Here is a 10,403-nt window from a genome sequence, read left to right as displayed (position 1 = left end):
ACTCAGGAGGCAGAGGCAGGCAGATTTCTGAGTTCGAGGCCAGCCTGGTCTACAAAGTGAGTTCCAGGACAGCCAGAGCTATACAGAGAAACCCTGTCTGGAAGAAACAAACAAACAAACAAAACAAAACAAAACAAAAAAGGGTGGGGGATAGTATGGGATACACTGTGACAAACTACAATTTCCATAATGAGATTTTTTTTTTTCTTTAGGGGAGGAGAGTGCAAGGCTGGAGGGTGGGTCTGAGGGAAGGGACAAATGAGTGTAATTGGGGTGCATGATGTGAAATTCACAAAAAAACGATGAAGAGTTTTTAAAAATTAACTGTCTTGGAAGCAATATCAGTTAAGATAACCATGACTAGAGAAGTTGTTTTAAGCCATACATATCTTGCTCTCGCAAGAGGTTTTTCTTCTGATACTTTCAATATAGTGCAGTTCCTTATAGATATGTCTCCACCTAGTAACAGGCAAAAAAATCTACATTTCTTGGCTGGTAAGATGGCTCAGCTGCTTAGATGCTTACATTAAAGTCTGAAGATCTGTCGGAGTTTCACCTCAGGGGACTAGATGGTGGAAGGGCATTCCTGACTACTGTAAATTATTTTCTGAATTCCCAATTATGAAATGTGGTAATAAAAAAAAATCAACATTTTTGCCATAAATAGATTTTAGCTACTAAAATCAAAGAAAATGTGTCCTATTTGTAATTTCGTTGCTACTCTATAGAATACAGAGCAGTTGGGTTGGTTTGCCCTGAGGAAAACACACCTTCCCCACGTGCACGCTGACATTCTTTGTCATTCTTCACTGTCTTATTTCTGTGTGGTAAAAGAAAAAAAAACTTCATCCTTCATGTATTCATTATCAATATGATTCTAGAGGTATATGTCTTCACTCTTCGATTCCCTCCTTGAAAACAACATGAGAGACTGATGCTATAGTTGCAGTGTTTTTCTTTTCTTTTAGAACCATGCTCCTTCTGGAAGTCACTGTGAATTTGGGAAGAAAACATGCTGGGCAGCCTAAAGATGGCTGATGCTTTGAATGAGTAGAAATGAGAATTGGCAAGTCGCTTGCTTTTTCCTGTCACAGCTACCCATCTCTAGAAAGGCCAAGACTCATAAGAAGAAAGCAAGCCCTTCTTAGTCACCCTTATCACTCATTTACTGCACATGTGTCAGGAATGACTATGGATCAAATTATGTGCACTATTTGTCTACCCTCTAATCTATCTATATTCTAACTTAACCATCCTACATCATCTAGTACTCCTGCAAAAGGACAATTGCCATTATGCTCCAATGAGCAAAGGATAGCCATTGCATTTGTCTGATATTTATTATGACTTTATTTCTTCCCTCTTTCTCTCATACATTTTTAGAATATAAATTTAATCTGGGAATTCTATTTTATGACCAGAATTGTAATAACCCCTCCTAAAATAAATAGTGAATACATTTTAGGTTATGTGCCATACATTTTCTGATTTAAGACTATTTTGCGAGGGATTATGATAAGGTGATTATTACGCTGATGCACTTATTAGCTAGGATATTAAAGTTTCAATCTCCTACTCCTATTGCGGGTACTTGTGCATAATTTAAGGACTGGTTGCTAAGTAGTCTCCTGGGGACAGACTGACCACACTTGGTTTGCTATCTCTGAGGTTATAACTGTGACTTAAGCCCTAAGGATCCTACTTAAAAGGACAAGGTCATTCCTAAGTGTCATCCGAACAATGAGTCTCATAGGAAAGCAATTTTGCTGCTGCCAGAACAGTGCTGGCCTGGCTGTTCTGTGTTCTGACTTTTCCGGCCATTAGCTTCAGCTTACTGGCTTTAGAACCCAGTGAACGATAACTCACAATGATCACCACAGCATTTAAGACCAGCTCCAGAAATTAAGCTTGAGTTTCATTATTTTGCAGGTTTTTGCTTTGGATGTTGCCCAGCCATCTGGATCCCTCTATTCGTCTTCTCTGGATTTTCTTTGCTATGAATTGTGGCTAATACCACCTTGTATCTTCCACATCTGGATTCTGAGCAGTTATCCTTAGCACTGCATCCTCAGGATCCACATTCACCAGGATATCCTCACACTGGCAGTCGTAAGCCGGTGACCCAATTCTTTCCCCTTGGCTATGGTTTCCCCTACCCAACACACACACCACACACACACACACACACACACACACACACACACCATACACTATCTCCTGCTCAGAAGATGAGCTCAGGCAATTGCTCTGGTTAGAATTAGAGTGAAACCTCCAATCAGGTGTCAAAAATTCTAGAAGGCAGAGGTGGTCTGAGCTCTGCCTACTTTAGAAATGCTGAACGCTTCTGACTTCCCTTCAGACCTTTGCTTACTGCAATGGTCTATGTTTCCATCTGTCATCTTCTGGATTCCTTAGCTAAAACAAAAGCAACATTGTGTGAGACGCTAAACTGGAGCAAGTTCCAACTGAATTTGTTCTATTCATGATAGAATACTGGTTCAGGGTCAGGGAAATCAGCACAAATATGGAAGCTATCTCCAGGTCACACGATCCTTAAGTTTTATGGAGCTGTTGGCCAGGGAAAGAGGGAGGTATGGGATTGAGGACGCTCTGAGTGCTAAGTTGGACTAAATTATCTTCAACGTTTACATCGTTCTCCAAGTATACAGGGCTCTTCAAGGCCATCTAAAAAAGACTTTGGTTTAGCCAAATGACCCAGATAGAGACCTAGGAATGAAGCCATATTAATAAGGAATAAAACTATGTATACGAATTTAACAGGCCAGGGCACTTAGAGAAGCTGTTCTCAACCTAAGGGTGAAAACAGTGGGAAAACCCACGTATTTTCTATTGTCTTAGAAACCGAGACACCATTCAATAGCAAAATCACAGTTACAGAGAAGCAATGAGAATAATTTTATAGTTGGGTTCACCACAACAGAAGGAACTATTTTAAAGGGTTGAAGAATCAGGAAGATTGAGAACCAGTGGCATAGAGCCTTGTTAGACCTTTTTCTGACATCCTTTCCCTCTCTCTCCTAATTTCCCATCTTTAATTCCTCTTTTTTTATTCCATTTTTAATGACATAGTTTATGCACAATAAAATTTGCTTACTCAAATGATGCACTTAGGGGAAATCTAGTCCTTGTAAACACTTCAATAATACTTATCTCAATAAGGAAAATAGAAATTCTGATCATACCAACAGTTTCTCTCATTAGTCTTTGTTGGTAGCTGCCTCTCTTTATTCCTGGACATCAGTAAGTACTGAGATTTTTATAACATTATAGGCTTGTTTTGTTTTGTTTTGTTTTCTAGATTTCATATCAATGTTATTATGCATTGCAGTCATTTGTTCTATCTAACTCAGATCATAGTCTTTAAACGGTCACCCTAATTTTTTCCTGTGTCAATGTTCTGTTTCTTTCTAATGGTAACATTTCAAATATGCATAGAGTACATTTGTTTATGCGTTGGTTAGTTGGTTTAAAATTGGCTATTTCCATTTTGGCTACAATCAATAAAATCCACAAGACCTTTTACATTTAGGAATGTGTGAATATTTTTCTGTAAACCTGGTAATAGTTCTAGGTCAAGTACAAGTGTATGCCCAGAGTGTTTATCTTTGTAGAAGCTGCCATTGTGTTTTTTACAAGGGCTTATAGCTACAATTTTTAATTCCAATAATAATGTCTAAGAGTTCTAGATTTGTGTACACTTCTCAACCCTTGGCAATGTGCAGACCTTTTGCCAACTAAAACAAACAAAAACACACAAAAATATCTTGTGGGTTTTTATTTATAATAGTTTATTACAAGGGCTCTTTATATATTCTGCATAAGAGCTTTTTCTTTTATATAAATATTTCAGAAGTATTTTCTTCTTAGTGCTGATTCTTATTTTTAAGTTATTAATTGTGTCTATAAGAGAACAAAACTCCCTAGCTGGGGACAGAGCTCAGTTCTAGAGTATATGGAAGCCCCTGGCAGCATCTTTAGCCTTGGCAATGTTCACCTCTTCTTTCCCATACTTGGTGATTGTTTACAGTTCATTGAAGAAACCTTTTCTAACACACTGTTATAAAGATTTTCTCTGTTCACTTCTAGACCTTTTATCCTCTGAGTTCCTTCTGTTAAGTTCATGATTCATTTGATTTAAATGTTTGTGCATACAAAGAACTGATAGTTAAGGATCAATTTTTCATGGCTATAATATTTTATTTATGAAAATTTCTGCAGCCCTCCCACAATGAGTTTCTGAAAAGGGTGTGATTTCCCACAGATTTACCTAATTATTTCTGTCTAAAGACCAAGTGAGGTTTATGTGTGACTCTGCTTCTAACTATATTCTCTTCCGTTGTTGCAAATTTCTATCCCAATTTCAGTAGCTCTCCTGAATAATATTGCTACATATTATTCGTTGAAATTGCTGAGCCTCACTGTTCTTTTCAAAAATGGTTTAGATTGTTCCCTTCATCTGTCCTTGAAATTTTCAGTTTGCTTTCCGATTCCTTCAAAGGAATGATAAGGATTTTGATTGAAATTGCATTAAATCTGTGATTAACTTGGAAGCCTTTAACTTACGTTAGTTAACTCTTCGTGTTAACAAATCCTATCCTGCCAATTTCTCCAAGTGACAGTCTTGCCTCAGATTTATAGCACAGCATAAGTTACCCTGTTCTTGAGCTTCTTTTGGTCTCTCGATGGTACCTTCATCAGATCTTAAATAGTAATAGTTCTTTTGCTAAGTTCAAGTGTTTTAGGTTTTAGCTATTGCTGAACAATATTCTTGGCAACAAATTGTATCTCTTTAAGTAGTGAATCACTCTATGTTCAGTGACTTAAAGAATGAATACTTCCTTCATTTCTTTTGGGTAACTTTGAGCTCCCCTATACAGTCCTTCTTGCATTAGTTGGAACCACGGGGATGATTGTCCATCCACCTGATAGGCTGCATCATTTGAGGATGTGGTCATATACTTGGCAGTTGGCATTGGTTGACAGTATGGCCACACTATTGTCTCTAATTAGTGGTCTGGATGCTTCATGTCTTAACACCTGCATCCAAGAGACAGAACAGAGACAGCAATATCTCGTGAGGCTGGAGCTAACTCCCCAAATAAACCTATCACAATCTGATGATGAAATGAGAGGCCATAAAGATTCCAGTACTGGCTCTCAATTTAAAAACTAAGAAAGCACAAAGCTATGTTTCAAAGAATTTAGCACAGGAATGAGAATAATTATCTTAGTCAAAAGTGCCAACAATTTATTAAAGATGCTGGACGATTTTTATTGTTATATGGAAATTAGGTAACTACTAAAGTATCTGAAGTATAAATAAATGTACTTCATTATGTAGTCTCTATGAATAATTTCATATTTGATTGATAAAATTGATAATGAAATAGCTTCAGCACTAGCTTCTTCCTTAATGCACTTTTATCATTCGGTGTTTATGTTCCTGAGTAACATGACAACCACTTTACATTATTTTTTCTGAAATTCCCTTTCCACTTAATTCTCTTTTTTTTTCAAGGCAGAACATTTCCAAATTTTGTTGAGTAGAATATTAATGTGACCCTCCCTGCCCCCAGGGATCATTGGCTGATATCGGTCCACAAGGGTGGAGGAAAGAGGAGGGACGGGGTTTCAGAAGCCCTGTGAGTATGTACAGTAGTGATGAAACCAGGACCAGCTGCAGGGAGACATATCACTGTGCCTGCAGTGATTCTAAAACTATCCAGTTTGGGGGGAAGGGGTCAGAATATCTGGGATGGGCAAAGGTCATTGGCTGAAGACTTAATGTACCGATATGCCTAATTAGCATAAAATATTCCAAGAATCTCAGGTCCTAGCTGAGTATGTTTTTATTACAGGAAACTAAGTTGAACCTGCAATGTAACTAAGGCTATGTGACTAAGGTCAAAGGCGTGTAGGGGCTAAGGTAAGAGAAGTGGAAGCCCTGTGGTAAAGGAAGTCCTCTATTTTGTGCCGAGTCCGGAAGTCTATGTGGACAATGGTAGTCTTCGACCTTAATTAGCAGAGTTTTCCTACCTATTAACTTCTTGTATATTTATGAATATTCTCTGATCATAGTTGGTTTACAGTATTATGAATTAGAATTCAGTTTGATAGAAATAACCTGCCATGATATTTTTAGTACAGCAGACCTTTGTTACTAGCCAATTCAAGGGTTGAGGAAGAAGAATTTATTGAGTTATAATAATAACTGGATTATAGAACAAGTGCAAGGCCCTGTTGGTTAAGGTCCAATCTCAAAATAAGCGGTAAGTAAATGGCTCTGGGGAATGATGAGGATTCATTTGCCAAGAGTGCTTGGGCTCTAGCATCACTCTCTGATATTGGGGTTAGGGAGGTAGAGGTGAAAGGTTAACATCTTAACTCACCTAGAGTATACTTTTTTGGAAAAAAAACCCCATATTTTAAACACAATCTGTACATTTGTATTTAACTTGTTATCTATGTATTGAATTTGGTAATTTAGAAGAATCGAAGGACTGAAAAGTAATCTAGGCTGCATAATGAAGATATAAATAAATGATCTTAAATAGCTTATTAATAAGGACATTCATGTCAAGAACATTTCTCTTCAAATGGTATGATTTTTCAGCTGGTGAGATGACTCAGCGTTAAGAACACTTGTTGCTGATGTAGATGCCCTGGGTTGGGGACTCAGTAGTCACATAGTTGTCTCATGGTCACTGTAATTCATGTGTTCTCTGCTGACTTCTATAAGCTCTGGTTACACATACATGCAGACAAAACATCCATACACATAAAATAAAAGATCTTTTATGACTCACCAACCTTGTCACATACTCAACTGAAAATGAAATCTATTTTAACCCCACCGGGGAAAAAAAAAGGTTCTGATTCTTCCCACATTTTGTAGATATTTTCTCTGTATTGAAACAATCCCTCCTGGAAAAAATAGGGAAATTTATAGGACTCAGGAAGTGAAGCTAAAAGAGCAGGAAACTCAGAAAGTTACAAAATCCACAGTGCCCTCCCCAAAATTGCATAAACAGAACAGAATTGCTTCTCTGGTGGGGCTGTCTCCATGTTGGGCTATAGCTCCAGAGATTCCGTTTTCATGATTGCAGTTTTCAGATTTCATGATGGCCTGTGCTAAAGTGAGCTTTCCTTAGTGCAGTCACCTACAAGTCACCTATTACATGGAAGACCAAACTCAAGAATCATGGAGAGGCAACAAGGTGATACAAGTCTGCAGACTGAGCCCCTAGCCTGCTGTTTCCAGATAATGGGGAGTTGGAGAGCTAGGCAATGAGAAGCCTGTCTCCAACAACAACATTAGCAACAACAAAAAATAAAAATTATTCATGGACACACTTATCTGATAGACAAAATTTCATAACAGCAAATCATCTATTATGTGCAATGGATATTATTAGATGCTTTTAATCAGATTTACAGTGAAATTTTGGTGGACAAGGAAGCAGAGTAGAAAAAAAAAGGAAAACATAGAAGGCTGGCTGGGGAAGGAGAAAGCCCATCTGTTTGTGAGGAAAGGGTGAGGCCAGGCTTTCTTAAAGAGATCAGGGTGGATAGAAGGAAGGAAAATGCTGGAGAATTAGATGCTGGTCTCAAGATGTTCTTAGAAACAAATAAGGCTGCCCCATACCACACAGGTTCAAAGATGCAGAAATATAAATAAATGGCTTTCCTGACAAGAAATCTTTTACTAAAATACCCCAGAGTACCCTGTCAAGAGCACCAGGAACTATTTTAAATTCAACTACTACAGTGTTCCGAAGCTAATATGGGTCAAGTTGAATCCAACCCTGGATTCCTCCATGTGACTCTGGTTTTGCAGTCGTGTGGGATGGAATAACTATGGGCGACTGTGACCTCCACTAAGATTTCAGAGAAACGCCTGGAAGGCCAAATGATGCCCTTGAGGATGCAGTCTCTGGAAGTAGGCTTTTGGGAACACAGGTGCAAAGGGTACTATAGAAACCTAAGGTACAAAAAGGCCAAGGATTACCAAGCACAGCTACATGAGGTGTTCAGTGCTATCTCAGGGACACATGCAAGTGTGTTGCCCTTGGCAGTACTGCATGGGTAGATCTGCTCAAGGACCTGGGAGCTCATCTTGGCCTAGTGTACTCATGTTGCTGGACATAGAACTTTAGGGTTCGGTCTGTGTTCTCTTGGCTTTTGGAAGTCCTTTTAGTCAATACTTTAATATTTTCTTACTCCTCTGTTTTGGTGATACCAATTGGCTTTGATTTCCTTAGAGTGTTTCATTTTTTCGTCCAATATATTTTGATCATATTCTTTCCATTCCTCCAACTTACCTACCTACCCAACTACATGTTATCTCTCTCTCTCTCTCTCTCTCTCTCTCTCTCTCTCTCAAAAGAAGAAGAAAGAACATCCAAAACATGAAAATTAAAACAAACAAAAATGAAAATCGATAATATAAAAATATACAAAACAGAACAAAAATCACACATACTCACAGATACAGTAAGCATGTTTTGTATTGGTGAACTATTCCTGGTTATGGATGCTGCACTTGAGTGTGGTTAAAATATACTGTGGCATCCTTTGAAGAAAGCCGAGTGCTGTTGAAAACTCTGTGAATTCATATGTGTATCAGTCATTTGTGTGAGGATGACGATGCTTCTTGGTTTTGGCTATGTGTAGAGCTGATTGGCCTAGAATTCAGGATCCTCCTACCTCAGCCTCATGGCTGTTAGGATCTCATTATTGTGCCTGGCTTGGCAAAAAATTTAGCCTATGACTTCTGTCTTAGTGTTTCGTTGATGTGAAGAGATACCATGACCATTTTAAAAAGCAACTCTTATAAAGGAAAGTATTTCAATGGGGCTTGTTTACATTTCAGAAGTTTAGTCCATTATTGTCATGGCAGGAAATACGCAGCATGCAGGCAGACGTGGGGTTGGAGAAGGAGCTGAGAGCTCTACATCTTTGCAGGTAGCAGGGAGAGAACTATGTGCCACTCTGGGTGCAGCTTGAGCATAGGAGACCTCAAAGCCTACCCCAACAGTGACACCCTTCCTCCAATACAACCATGGTTATCCTAATGAGGCTACACCTCCTAATAGTGATACTACTTATGGGCCTAGCATTCAAACACATTAGTCTGTGGGGCCATTCTTCTTCAAACCAACACACTTACTCACCATCTACATCCTGGTAGTATGTACTTTATTATTATTATTTTTTGTACTTTTAACTATACTTTGATTCATCTTAATTTTACTTTTTTAGTTTTATAGTACTTTAGTATTGGAAGACATTTATACATGGATTTTTAACATTTCTGGAAACTTTAAGACAGAGATTTTCAACCTGTGGGTCATTACTCCTTTGAGTGTTGACTGGCCCTCTTACAGGGGTCTAATTTCAGACATTTACATTATGATTAATAACAGTAACAAAAAATTCTGAAGTAGCAAGCAAATAATTTTATCGTTAGGGGTGACTACAACATGAAGAATTACATTAAAGGGTCTCAGCATTGGGAACGTTGAGGACCATTACTTTAAGAACTTGGGGATCCTGGTGGTGGCGAGAATGTATTTTGCATTGTAGCTACAAAAGCACAAGAATTGGGCAACATGCACTGGTTTGAATAAGTCTCCCATGACTCTGTGAGGTAGAGAGATGGCTAGGAGGTGGGGCTTTAAAGCAAGCTCCTCAGTCAGCGAGAGATGCCCACGAATGGTATTTGGGTACTCTGCTTATCACAGTCACTGAGAGATGCCCACAAATGGTACTTGGATATTCTGCTGGTTTCTTCTTCCTTTCCATTTGTTGTTTTGGCTATGAGATAAATTTGTTCTTCTACAGGCTCTTTGCTGCTATCATCTGACTGTTGGAACATTAAAACTTGAACATGAATTGAAACATCAAAAAAATGACCCAAATAACCCTTTATCACAAAAAATTAGTAAACTCTGGTATATGTTTAATGGAGATCTAATAGAAACAAAGAAAAAATTTACTCCCGAACTCTTCTTCAGATAATTCTGAGGCATGTAGTAGGACACCAGTCTCATGTCAAGTGCAGAGGGCATTTCACAGCACATGACAGACCTGTAGAAGGACAAGAAGTCCTCTGCCAGTCACTGTTCATTGTCATTACCATGGCACTTCTTAACTGCTAGATTGTCAGCCAGTACCTCTTGAGGAAGCAACAAATTCATGGCATTGGTCCCCACTCCTCACAGCAGTCACCACCAGTCAATCATGGCGCTCCATGAAATACCAACCATGGGATAACTTTGAAATGCAGTGCTCTATACATTCCTCCCAATTTCAGTTGGCATGAGCTTTGAAATTCATTGTCATTCTTCAATGGGTTTAAAATACTAAATATTTTTGGAATA

This window comes from Mus pahari, chromosome 10 (assembly GCF_900095145.1).
Source record: "Mus pahari chromosome 10, PAHARI_EIJ_v1.1, whole genome shotgun sequence".
Taxonomy (NCBI): Eukaryota; Metazoa; Chordata; class Mammalia; order Rodentia; family Muridae; genus Mus; species Mus pahari.
This window is presented reverse-complemented; position numbering follows the sequence as displayed.